The sequence below is a fragment of the Diabrotica undecimpunctata genome, chromosome 2 (genome assembly GCF_040954645.1).
Source record: "Diabrotica undecimpunctata isolate CICGRU chromosome 2, icDiaUnde3, whole genome shotgun sequence".
Classification (NCBI taxonomy): Eukaryota; Metazoa; Arthropoda; class Insecta; order Coleoptera; family Chrysomelidae; genus Diabrotica; species Diabrotica undecimpunctata.
The window spans coordinates 49,677,635-49,689,337 of record NC_092804.1 but is presented as its reverse complement, the minus strand read 5'-3'; positions in this window follow the sequence as shown (position 1 = coordinate 49,689,337).

The window sequence follows — 11,703 nt, the reverse complement described above, 5'->3', positions numbered from 1 at the left end:
GTGTCAGGCGTGGTGTGGGTGCCCCGGCACGTACCTGCCGGGAGATTTAAGAGTGGTAGAGGAGAGATCCTCGGCGGCGACCTGTCTACGTGCGAGGTGGAAATTCCTCCGCCTGCTGAGCCTATCCGCCCGTGGGTGGATAACGGGTAGGTGAGGTAATCGCAACACAGGTACTACGGGGAAGGTGGAGCCCCACGAAACGTTTATTTTTGCATACGTGGCGTGGCACTTTCACTTTGGTGTCGGACTCGTAGGGGCAGAGGTCTCGTTAACGGTCGTATGCCGAAAGGCCAGGAAGACCAGGGTCCTGCCCATTTATTTGGAGGGCACGAAGCACAGCTATGTTAACTAGGTTCGTAAAAATATAATTTTGTTTCCAGTCTATTTGTTATTATTCATGTGAAAAACTTGTAGAGGTGGCTTAACAGGCTAATGGGTCGTTAATTTTCGAGGCTTGTTGCATCGCCTTTTTTGGGTAATAAAATGGTAAGTGCAGTGCCATCTTGTGAATGTTTCGCTTAGTTGTAGACGTAAGTTAAACAGCTTCTTTTTCTCTTCCAATATTTGCGACTTGTTTTCTTCCCGAGCATTATTTTTTTTTCTGTTTCTTCAGTGCGTTCCTTATTTCGTCTGTTGATATATCAATCATCTCTTCCGATCCTTGGTTAACTACTCGTTTTTCTTAGTTTTTTGTGTTACGTGAAAGTGGAATAGATTATTGGTACTCCAAATTGTTCGGAAACATATACAATAATGCAACCTATGGCCGTAAAATTACACAAATATACAAAATGTATAAAAAATCAAAATAGTTGAACAAACGGAGCCCATTAAGATACGGCAAGGAGTCAGACAGGGTGACACTTTATCACCCAAACTATTCAATCAAGCTTTGGAAGACGTTATGAGGAAATTACAATGGGAAAAACGGGGTATTAACATAAAACGCCAATACTTGAATCACTTAAGGCAGACACATTGTATTAATAACAGATAAAAACAGATAAAAGGGAAGAATTGCAAAATATGATAGATGAATTAAATAGTGAATCAACAAAAATAGGTCTACAAATGAATTATAATAAAACGAAAATTATGACCAACCAACCAGAAGAATTAATAATAACAATTACACAAGCAACTATAAAACAAGTAAAAGAATATGTATATTTGGGACAACTAATTAAATAAAATAAAGAAAATCAGACCGGAGAAATACAGAGAAGGATACGGTTGGCTTGGGTATCCTTCGGAAAACTTTCCTATATACTAAAAAATAGAAAATATCCCCAATATTTTAAAACAAGGGTCTTCAACCAATGTATACTTCCTGTTCTCTCCTACGGTTCTCAAACTTGGACGTTTACAAAGGAAAACATGGAAAAAATAGCAAAGACCAAGAACCATGGAAAGGCAAATGCTGAACATCAGGCTATCAGACAAGAAAAGAAATACTTGGATCCGCAAGAAAACAATAGTAACCGATGTATTAACGCAGATAGCAAAACTTAAGTGGAAGTTCGCTGGACATACCATAAGACAGAAAGACGACAGACGGAATAAGATGATTATACACTGGAAACCATATAGTTACAAATGAAAAAGAGGAAGGCCACAAATGAGATGGTCAGATGACTTAAAGAAACACGCAGGCCCGAAGTGGATACAAACTGCCTACAATATAGAGACGTGGAAGAAGAAAGAGTAGGCCTATGTCCAAAATTGGACAGCAAGGGCTGTATAAGTAGGTAGATAGATAAAAAATATCAAAAGAAGAATCGGGTAAGCAGACTTGTTATCTCCCAAACTCTAATGTAAGAGTATAAGCTTCTTTTTTGTGAAAATTATATTTGGTATTCGTTAATTCCATTTAAATTAACAGTGATATAATTTATATTGATTTACTAAAGCAATTATTAATCTAACTAAATGTGCGAATGACACAAGTGCTAGGTGGCTATGCACTGCCTTCGTAGAGAATGAAGATGAGGAACGTCTTAACTCTAAACGGATCCTTAATAGACTAAGGATAAGTAACCATGGGCTCAGGAAATATATATGAACAATGTAGAGTAGCAAACCTTCTCAGACAAAGGGGTTTTATGGACCTTCTCAATGAATTCTTATTCTCAAGAAGAGTTCCATAAACTCCAAATATCACACTTTTTCGCAGTGGGAAAGTCAACTTACGCAAAATTGACTGCAAACCTAATAAGCAAAGACAGGCAAACAGTCAAAGCCATAGTAGGTCTACTAATAGGGCACTGTAACCTGAATAGACAGTTGAAGCTGATGGGATTGGCAAATGATGACCTATGCAGATTCTGTCAACTAGAAGAAGAAACAGCAGAGAACATTCTATTTCAGTGTGACAGCCTGGCAAATGTGTGGTTATTTGCATTAGGCGAACAAAAGCTACCGGCAGAGAGCTACATGGAAATTTTAGTCTCGAAGTTATTAGATCTTTTAAAATTAAAAGGTTATTTTAAAAGGGGCCAGGCTAGATAATGTAATCTAGGACTAGAGGACCACAATATATCTGCATGCAAGTTTTTTAAGTGTGTTGCCGTCATTTTTAAAGAGTTCAGTAAGGACACTTTACTTTCTTTCTTCGTTGGAAGTGGCTCTTGAGCATTTAATATGGGAACCTCTATTCATCATCATTTAACCCGGATCTATCTACTGCTGGATATAGGTCTCCCTAAGTCTTTTCCATGTATTTCTGTTTTGTGCTGTTTGCATCCAATTTTTGTCGATCCGTTTTATGTCATCAGACCATCTTGTTGGTGGACAACCTCTATTAAGTTCTTCAAAATGATTTCCCATCCTTTTAAAATCTACTCTTTGTTATTACCTGGACAGCCATCCTTATCTTTACCGACTCTTATTCTAGATTTGAATTTATACGACAACTATTTATCTATTGGTTGACTTGTCATTCATATTTACAAAATATATTGGAGTTATTCCATTATAGGTAACCATTATATATAAAGAATAATATAATGGTATATAAATACATATTCAGTTCTATAAATGTTCTACCTGCTTAAAACATTATATTATTAAGTTTTCTGGTTATGAAATCCATACCAAAACACCTGTTGTTACTTGCCGGTATATTTTTTTATATTTAAAGGAACTTTCTAAAGTGTTTTAAGCTTAATTAACTCCACCACCCATTAGATAATTTTACAATACCCCAATATGTACCGTCGAGCGTTATTATCCGTGTGAAAGATTTCACTGATTACCCTCACTCTGTCTTGTAAAAGTGGTAACCCATTAATTACGAAAATAATTACAACGTATCAAAAACGTAGCCATCAAAGTAGCCATCAAGTTTCACCCTGTTGTTGACGATTATTCATTAAGGAAGGCAAAGGCACCAATTTGCTAACATTAGTGATGTAATTTAATGCAAGTGATGATCGCAAGTATATTATTTTTAGTCGAAAGGCCATACATATTATGAGTACGTGCTAAATGTTGGAATTCAAAATACGCACAATTTAATAAATAGCTTTTTCTTTTCCTGTAATAGAATAGAATTAAAAAAAAATGTGCAATTTCTTTATCTAATTAATTTTGGCATAGATTTTTAGGTTTTCCATTCTTTATTCGTAGCGATTCATTGATTGATCTATTTTTTGGTATTTTTTTTTCTCATACATTCTGCAGACGTATCCATAACAACTTAGTTATTTAAATTATAGTGCATTATTATAAGAATACTGTACCTCTTTTATTTCTAATTATTTCTGACACTTTCCTGTTGCATTCGCTTAAGTATTTTATTATATATAGAGGATACTTTGTCTAGATTCTCTAATGTACGTTATTATTGGTTTAGGTATTGCTAAAAAAGGAATTCGTGGTGAAAGTATACATCCTTATATCATCTGTGGACTTCCATTGGATTCTAATATTTGATTTATGATTGTGATAAATATTTGATGTATGTAATTTACAGGTCTTTACTGACTACTTTTTAAACTTTTTATGTTAAATTCTGTTAAAAACCTTTTTAAAATATATGCAAAGCATGGTAGGCAGCAAAGCAATAGGATCATTAAACGCGATGTTAAAGGCAAGAAACGTGTCCAGAGCAGCCAAGATTTGAACTTATGAAGCAATAGTGAGACCAATACTATTGTATGCATGTGAAACTGGGACAATGAATCAAAAATAATGAAAAAAAAATCAAAAATTTGGGAGAGGAAAATCCTGAGAAAATTTTTTGATGGGATAAACGAGGCTAATGAGGAATGCCGCAGAAGAACAAACCAAGAGCTAATAGAGATTTATAAGAGACAGAAAATAACGCAGAAAATTAGAGCACAGAGAGTTAGATAATTGGAACGAATGCCAAAAGAATGACAAAAGAAAGAAATGTCCTACAAGTTCTGCAAGCAGGAGAACAAGGGAAAAAAGAAGAGAAAGACCCGAAGAAAGTAATTTGATGCCGTCCGGACCAACATAAAAGAAATGGGAACAAGAGACTGGAAAGTACAAGTAAAGAACCATAAAAAGTGGAAAAACTTGTTAAGACTATCGAAGCCAAAGGCCTCTAGAACCGGTAGTACTGTTGCATAAAATAGCGCTTCTCTGCTTCTATACCGTTTCTTAATTTCATTATAAATCAATTATTCTTTCTTCCATTTTATAAATACCTATTAATTTAAAAAAAAATTACGGTATGGCTCATGGGCGTAATCGTCCGATATGCACTGCAATCTTTTTTATTTATTTACCTGTAAAGCTAATGAATGTTAAAAACACTTTAAGACGCTTAAACGCTTTTAGAATGTAGAGTTATAGAAGACTCTTGAAAATATCTATGATAATAAAGTGATTCTTGAAAGGCTCAATAAAGAAAGGAAGTAGATTTGTAGCATAAAAGCGAGAAAAACTTAATACCCCGGCCATTTTATAAGAAGCAGTAAAGCAAAGCTTTGGGACTTTCTTATCCAAGGACAGATAGAAAGCGAGACAGTACTGAGAAGATATAAACATTTGTGGTTGAAAAATATAAGAGATAGACTGTTTGGACTCATATCTACTGTTTTGAGCTGCACAAGATCTGCATTACTACGCTGAGATTGTTGCCAACCTTCAATAAAGATGGTACCATAGGATAAAAAATGATGATAATTTTACTAAAATATGAGGTAAGGTACAAAGCCAGTCCATAGTAGAATACTACACGTGCACCCTGAGTAACGCTAAAGGAACTAGCACATCTGGTAGCCAGACAATCAGTAATCACCAGACATGACCAAAGCAAAGATTCTCTCTAGAACCACACGACTAATATTCTTGGATTAAAAATTCGTTTACCAAATAAACATAAAAGATATTAACTATGTAAAATATCAACTACTTCATAAACTACTGACTATATGACTTAGTAGGCGTAACATACCATCATGCATATAGAGTAGCCACATATTTAAAATCTAACATAGATAATGTACATTTGGGCTCCACTACAACTAGGAACAATATAGACATAATGACTATTGAAATAGGTGAAGCTACATTAAGTTATATTTATAAACCTAGGTACGTAAAAGATATAAATAAAATGATAGTAACGGGTTAACCTGGTTGAGTGGATCGATGAGCATAATTTATACCTCGTATTTGATACTAAGGAACTTTCAGGTTAGCAACTTGGAAACTAGATTATGATCCAGACCTGTGTTTCATTTCAACCAATGAAAAAAAATGACCACTATCAGCTTCACAAATAGTTCTCTCAAACTATCCTCGCAGTCAGCACCTCCCCATATTCATTGAAATTAGCACCAGAATAGTATCCACATTCTCCAACATCAAGAAACCTACGAAAAGTAAACTGGATCGGATTAACAAAAGACTTAGATAGATGCTTAGGCTGAATCCCCCCAAAGCAGTACATTAAAGAATAGAAACATAGAAACATCCCCAGTTAATACCAAAAGAAATATATCCCTAGATGGAATGATATCAGCGAACATTTCTATCAGGAGTTTCTTCAAAACTGAAATCAGGAGATTTCTGATGAATTATTTGACTTCCATGACATTGTGCGTAGTGAAATGGATTGAGAATGTCGAATTTATGGACTTACAAAACTGGTACAAAACATGTAGCCGACAAGCATGGACCCTTAGTCACAAACTAGATGACATCAATAAACCGGGACGTCAAACAACGACTGTCACCCCAGATTCAGTAGCCTCAGATGTTGCCCCAATATCTACGAAACAAAGAGATTGCGTACACACAAACAGGGTCAAGAAAGAACTAAAGTCTCTTAAAAACCTACTACAAGACCACATAATCGAATCCCCACCTTTCACAAACGAATAAATCTTCATTGTGACCAATAAGTTAAAAATCAAAAAATCACCTGGTTTTCACAGCATTCTATAGAGTTCATCATACACTGTAGAAAATATGCACAAATCTCCTAAATAAAGGTAGAATCTCTGATAAGATGAAAACAACAAAAATTATAACACCACTATAACCTGGATAACTAGCCAACGAGTCAAAAAGGTATCGTCCTTATTGAATATTTTATATAAACTTCATAAGGGACTGCTATATAACAGAATCACTCCTCACCTACTCTAAAGAATCTTCATAGAACAGGCAGAATTCCGTCTCAATCGCAGTTATAGCGATCAAGTTTTAGCACTTAAAACACACATTGAAGCTGGGTATTAAAGAAAACAAAACTTCTACAATCTTCATAGATTTATCAGCGGTTTTAGCCACCTAACACCAAAATTTTGAAGAGGCCAACAAACTCTAACAGCTGACCTCAAAACCCTTGGCAGTTACTTTCATAAATGCAAACAAGACCGAAGCATGCTGCTTACATCTAACTAACAATATGGCAAGAAAACTTAAAGTGACCTTCCAAAACCAAAGTGTTGCTCACAACAAATTTCCAATACTTGGTACCTGGATGTCATAATAGATAGAACGTTAACGTTCAAAGAACATCTAACAAAACTTTCTGCAAAAATTGGAACTAGAAACAATATCCTCCACAAGCTATGTGGCTCTACTTGAAGAGCTTTAGCCGAGAGTCTGTGAATATCTGCACTGGGTATGGTATTTTCAGCAGCTGAGTATGTTGCTCGTTTTTGGTCAAACAGCGTTCACATCATCATCATCATTGGTGCTATAGCCCTATAAAAGAACCTCGGCCTTCTCAAGTCTATTACGCCAGTAAGTTCTAACCATTGCCAACTGTTGCCAGTTTGCTGAGCCTATTTTTCTATCATCCTCATCTACACCATCTCTCCATCTGAGTTTTGGCCTACCCCTAATTCCACTTCCCACAAGTTATTGCATAAGGATTCTTTTAGGAGGGTTGTTCTGCTGTGATCTTGCCAGATGTCCTGTTCATCTTAGTCTTCTTATTTTTATAAGGGATACTACGTCTTTACCACCAAATATATGTTTATATCTGTGATATATCTCGTAGTTGTACCTCCTTCTTCAAACACCATTTTCACAAATGTCACCGAATATTCTTCTCAGGATCCTTCGTTCAAATATAAGCAAGAGGTTTTCATCTGCCTTGAAAATGGTCCATGTCTCCGACCCATATGTCAACACTGGTTGTATAAGGGTTTTGTATATGGTTATTATTGTTTTTTGGCTTAAGTTTCTGTTAATCATATGTCTACTCAGTCCAAAATAGCATTTGTTTTGCTAGGATTATTCTTCGCTTGATTTCTTTCGTCATGACGTTCTCCTTGGTGATCAGGGAGCCTAAGTATGTAAATTTGTCCACCACTTCAAAGGTAGAGTTATCAACCGTGAATTGGTGGCCGATGTTTCTGGCTCTATTGTTGGGTCTTGATGCCATTTGGTGTAAACAGCGTTCATACCAAAAATTTTAAAGTACTATTAAACAACATCATAAATAACCAGAAACTCGCAGTGCATGAAGATATTAAAACATTTGAGCCGCAAAGTCCAGACATCCGCCTTTAGTAATAGTCAAACAACTATCTGAGACTAACTTCGATTTCGTCACTTCCTGGCAGGCGGAGTGGTCTCCACCAGCTGGTTTTAAGTTATCAAGAAAAATATAGACACCTCTAAATAGAATTCGTACACACCATGACAAATGTGCGGATTTACTAAACAGGTACGAGAAGTTTTCATCATTCAATCATTTTACATGTACGATTGTGGTGCTGCAAGACAGATGGTACAACATATAGTGGAAGAATGCCAAAAGCAGCTATTCATCATCATCAGTGGTGCTACAGCCCTAGTTGAGCCCCAACCTTCCCCAGTCTACTTCGCCAGTCGTTTCTGTTCATCGCCAACCATTGCCAGTTTGCTGCTCCGATCTTCCTCACGTCCTCGTTCACATCATCCCTCCATGCCCTTGGTCTACCTCTACTCCTATTTACTACTGATGCCGCTAATACGGTTAATAAGTATTTCTCGTGTAATTCGAAATTATATCGCCTTCTCCAAATACCATTCTCGAAAGCAGCTATTGAATATTTAAATTAGTTGAATTTTTCTTTGTGAGTTTAATTTTTAATTTTTTTTATATATTAGAATATACACTGGACACTGACGCAAGCCACTGAAAAACGAATCGAAGCCTTCGAGATGTGGATGTACAGAAGGATACTAAAAATATCTTATGTGGACCATGTCACCAACGTTGAGGTCCTACAGCGCATGACAAAAGAAAAAGAAGTGCTTAATTTAATTAAACAACGTAAGCTTGAGTACCTCGGCCACGTGATGCGGAACGAAGAAAAATATCGAATTCTTCAACTCGTTATGCAGGGTAAAGTATTTGGCAGAAGAGGACCGGGACGCCGTCGTATCTCATGGTTGAAAAATCTCCGACAATGGTTTGGGATGACCTCAGCGGAGCTGTTTCGCAGAGCAGTCAACAAAAACATGATAGCCTTGATGATCGCCAACATCCGGACCGGATAAGGCACTGAAGAAGAAGAATTAGAATATTATTATGTTTATGTAAAGCCATACGATAAATATAACTACTTAATAAATTAACTACTTATCAATATATTGTTGTACTAATTTTGTTAGTTCTTTTACATTTTTTATGATATAAAAAAATAAGTTTTTAAACCTTCACAGAAGACTCTTCTAGGCTAATGTCTGTTTTTTTTATGATTTTTAGTCGTTACTCAAATTAAATAGAGTTTTACAAGAATCTGTGATTTTCATTATCCAGAATTCAATGTGTTAAGAGTTCCTATTTATTTTTACAAAAATGTATACAAAGTAAACGTGTGTACGTTTGGCTTGTTAACTAATGACTGATGAGGATGGCATGCAGGTAGAAATTTTAGCTCTTCAGGCGTAGACAAATTAAATGTCCATTATAATGTTGTAAACTTATAAAAATTATAGCAATTTACGAACAATTATCTTCTCCAGTACCCAAATATGTTTTAAAAAAAAATTTTAACAAATTATGAACCGTTTTTAGTGTTTTTGAACTTAATGGTATATTAAACTCCACATACAATACTCAAGTACACACAAAATTTTTTGTTCATTCACATTAGTTCCGGTAAATGTCTGGATTATTAAGTAGGGGACAAATGTCATTAAATAATTGACTGCACTTTTCTGTTTTCTTTCTCTTCTGATTTACGTTAATTCTAAATTTATGAGGTTATACCATTATGACCATGAATTTTCCTTCTAAAAATTTTTGTAGCTCAAATTGTTTTATTTTAAATAAAAATTATTGTGATACATGGTATACAGCCAACTACAGGAATTTAGTTTTATTGTGCACTTAAGTTCATTTCTCTTAATGTTCTAGAGAGCACATGGCGCAATAAGTTTTGTAAAGTTTGTTTAGCAGAAAATGCTTGACTTTAATTAGTGTAGTCGTAAATATTATTAAATTTATCTGACTTGGTCCATTGTTAAGACCGGTCCGAAGCGATAAGCAAACGAGGTAGACAGAGTTGGTCTTTTGACAATTAACACTGACTAGACGGTACTCCTATAATGAAGCAAAGGATCCACAAAATTTACAATAATTACGACGACAGAAACAAAAAACGGATGTAAAATATATTGCTTTGCCTTATATACCCGAAATTATTATTTTCAAATGAGTTTTAAAATAAATTAAATCTATTTTAATTGTTAAGATTATAGAAAAACAAACATTAATAATAATTTGTGGTTCTGAAAAGAACCGTTTTTTTTTAATCGTAACATTTGTAGATTTGATGACAGTATCACTCCACACATAGTTCTGTTTCGCTATCGCTATCCTCATCTAAATTAATTATGATCGGTTCAGTTATATTATGATCTTCATAAACATATGAATTTTCTTTACTTATTACGTGTCGGACTGAATTTGTCCAACTACTTGGAAGAATATCATTGACACATTTTCTTATTAACTCTAAAACAGTACTACTTAACGTTGGAGAAATATTTTGTGACCTCTTGAGACTTCAATTCGTGCCACATATGTTCTATGGGATAAACATACAATAATAGGGTGGAAGCCGCATCACTGTATGTCCCATTTCCTCTGCCAATGTATCAAAAACATATACTTTTTTTTATAGAAAATGCCTTTAAAACTTCTAAAAGCTCTTGTTTGGTGTAACATTCTTCAAAATAAATATCATTCATCTCCATGTAATTTTGAATTTCTAATTTAGTATTATTCGAGTTTGGAGCCTTACTTAGTTGGCGACTGTGATAGCTTGCATTGTCCATTACTATCACGCTATTCTGAGGAATGTTTGGCATTAGATTATTTTTGAACCATTCTTCAAAAACTTCTGCCGTTGTATCTTCATGGTAGTCGACGCAGGAGTTTATAATATTTTTTGCAGAACGCCACAATGCATTTGGAACCCAACCGTTTTCTGATCCAGTATGTAAAATCGCTATTCTTTTCCCTTTATTTGACGGAGCTTTTGTCTTACATTTACCGGAGGAATCCTTTAGGTCGCTGGTGAGGCTACAGCTTATTTGGGTTTCGTTAACATTGAGCCATTGCTTCAGAGCTCTTAATGTAGGTAAGCGTTGCTCTTCGTACATGGTATAGACTTTTCGACGTATCAAGTCCTTATCGGCTTCGTCCATACGTGGAACTGGAATCTTTACGTTTTTTTTCTTATTTCTATGGGATTTGGTGTAATTCTTTTTACTGTGGTCAGAGGTATTTTTGTCAAATCGCATATTTCACTTATAGCGGAAGTTGTGTCAAGTCTTCTTTTAAGTAAGGTACTGTATATAGTTTTTACAATTTGCTGTGCATCTACAGATAAATGTTTCTTCTTTACCGGAACACTAGAAGAAACCCCATTATTATTATCCCACGGACGCTATATAATTATAGAAAACATAATGAATCAAATAAGTAATACCACTTAACACTTCCCGTGATACATAAAGACAAACAAATTTTATCAAAAACTTGTATTTAATTACTGGTTGGTGTTCAGTTTCATAAACTTATTATATAAATACCTGAAAACCACTTAAAAGATGATTAGCAAACCCGTCGCCCACTACCATCGAATTCGAAAAACTCTCTTATCAGTACAGTTTTTCGTCAATATAAGCCTTATCTGTATTAATGAAATTATAATAAATTTGGATTATACACAATTAAACCAACATTCAGAAATGAAGATTAACAAATTTTACCAG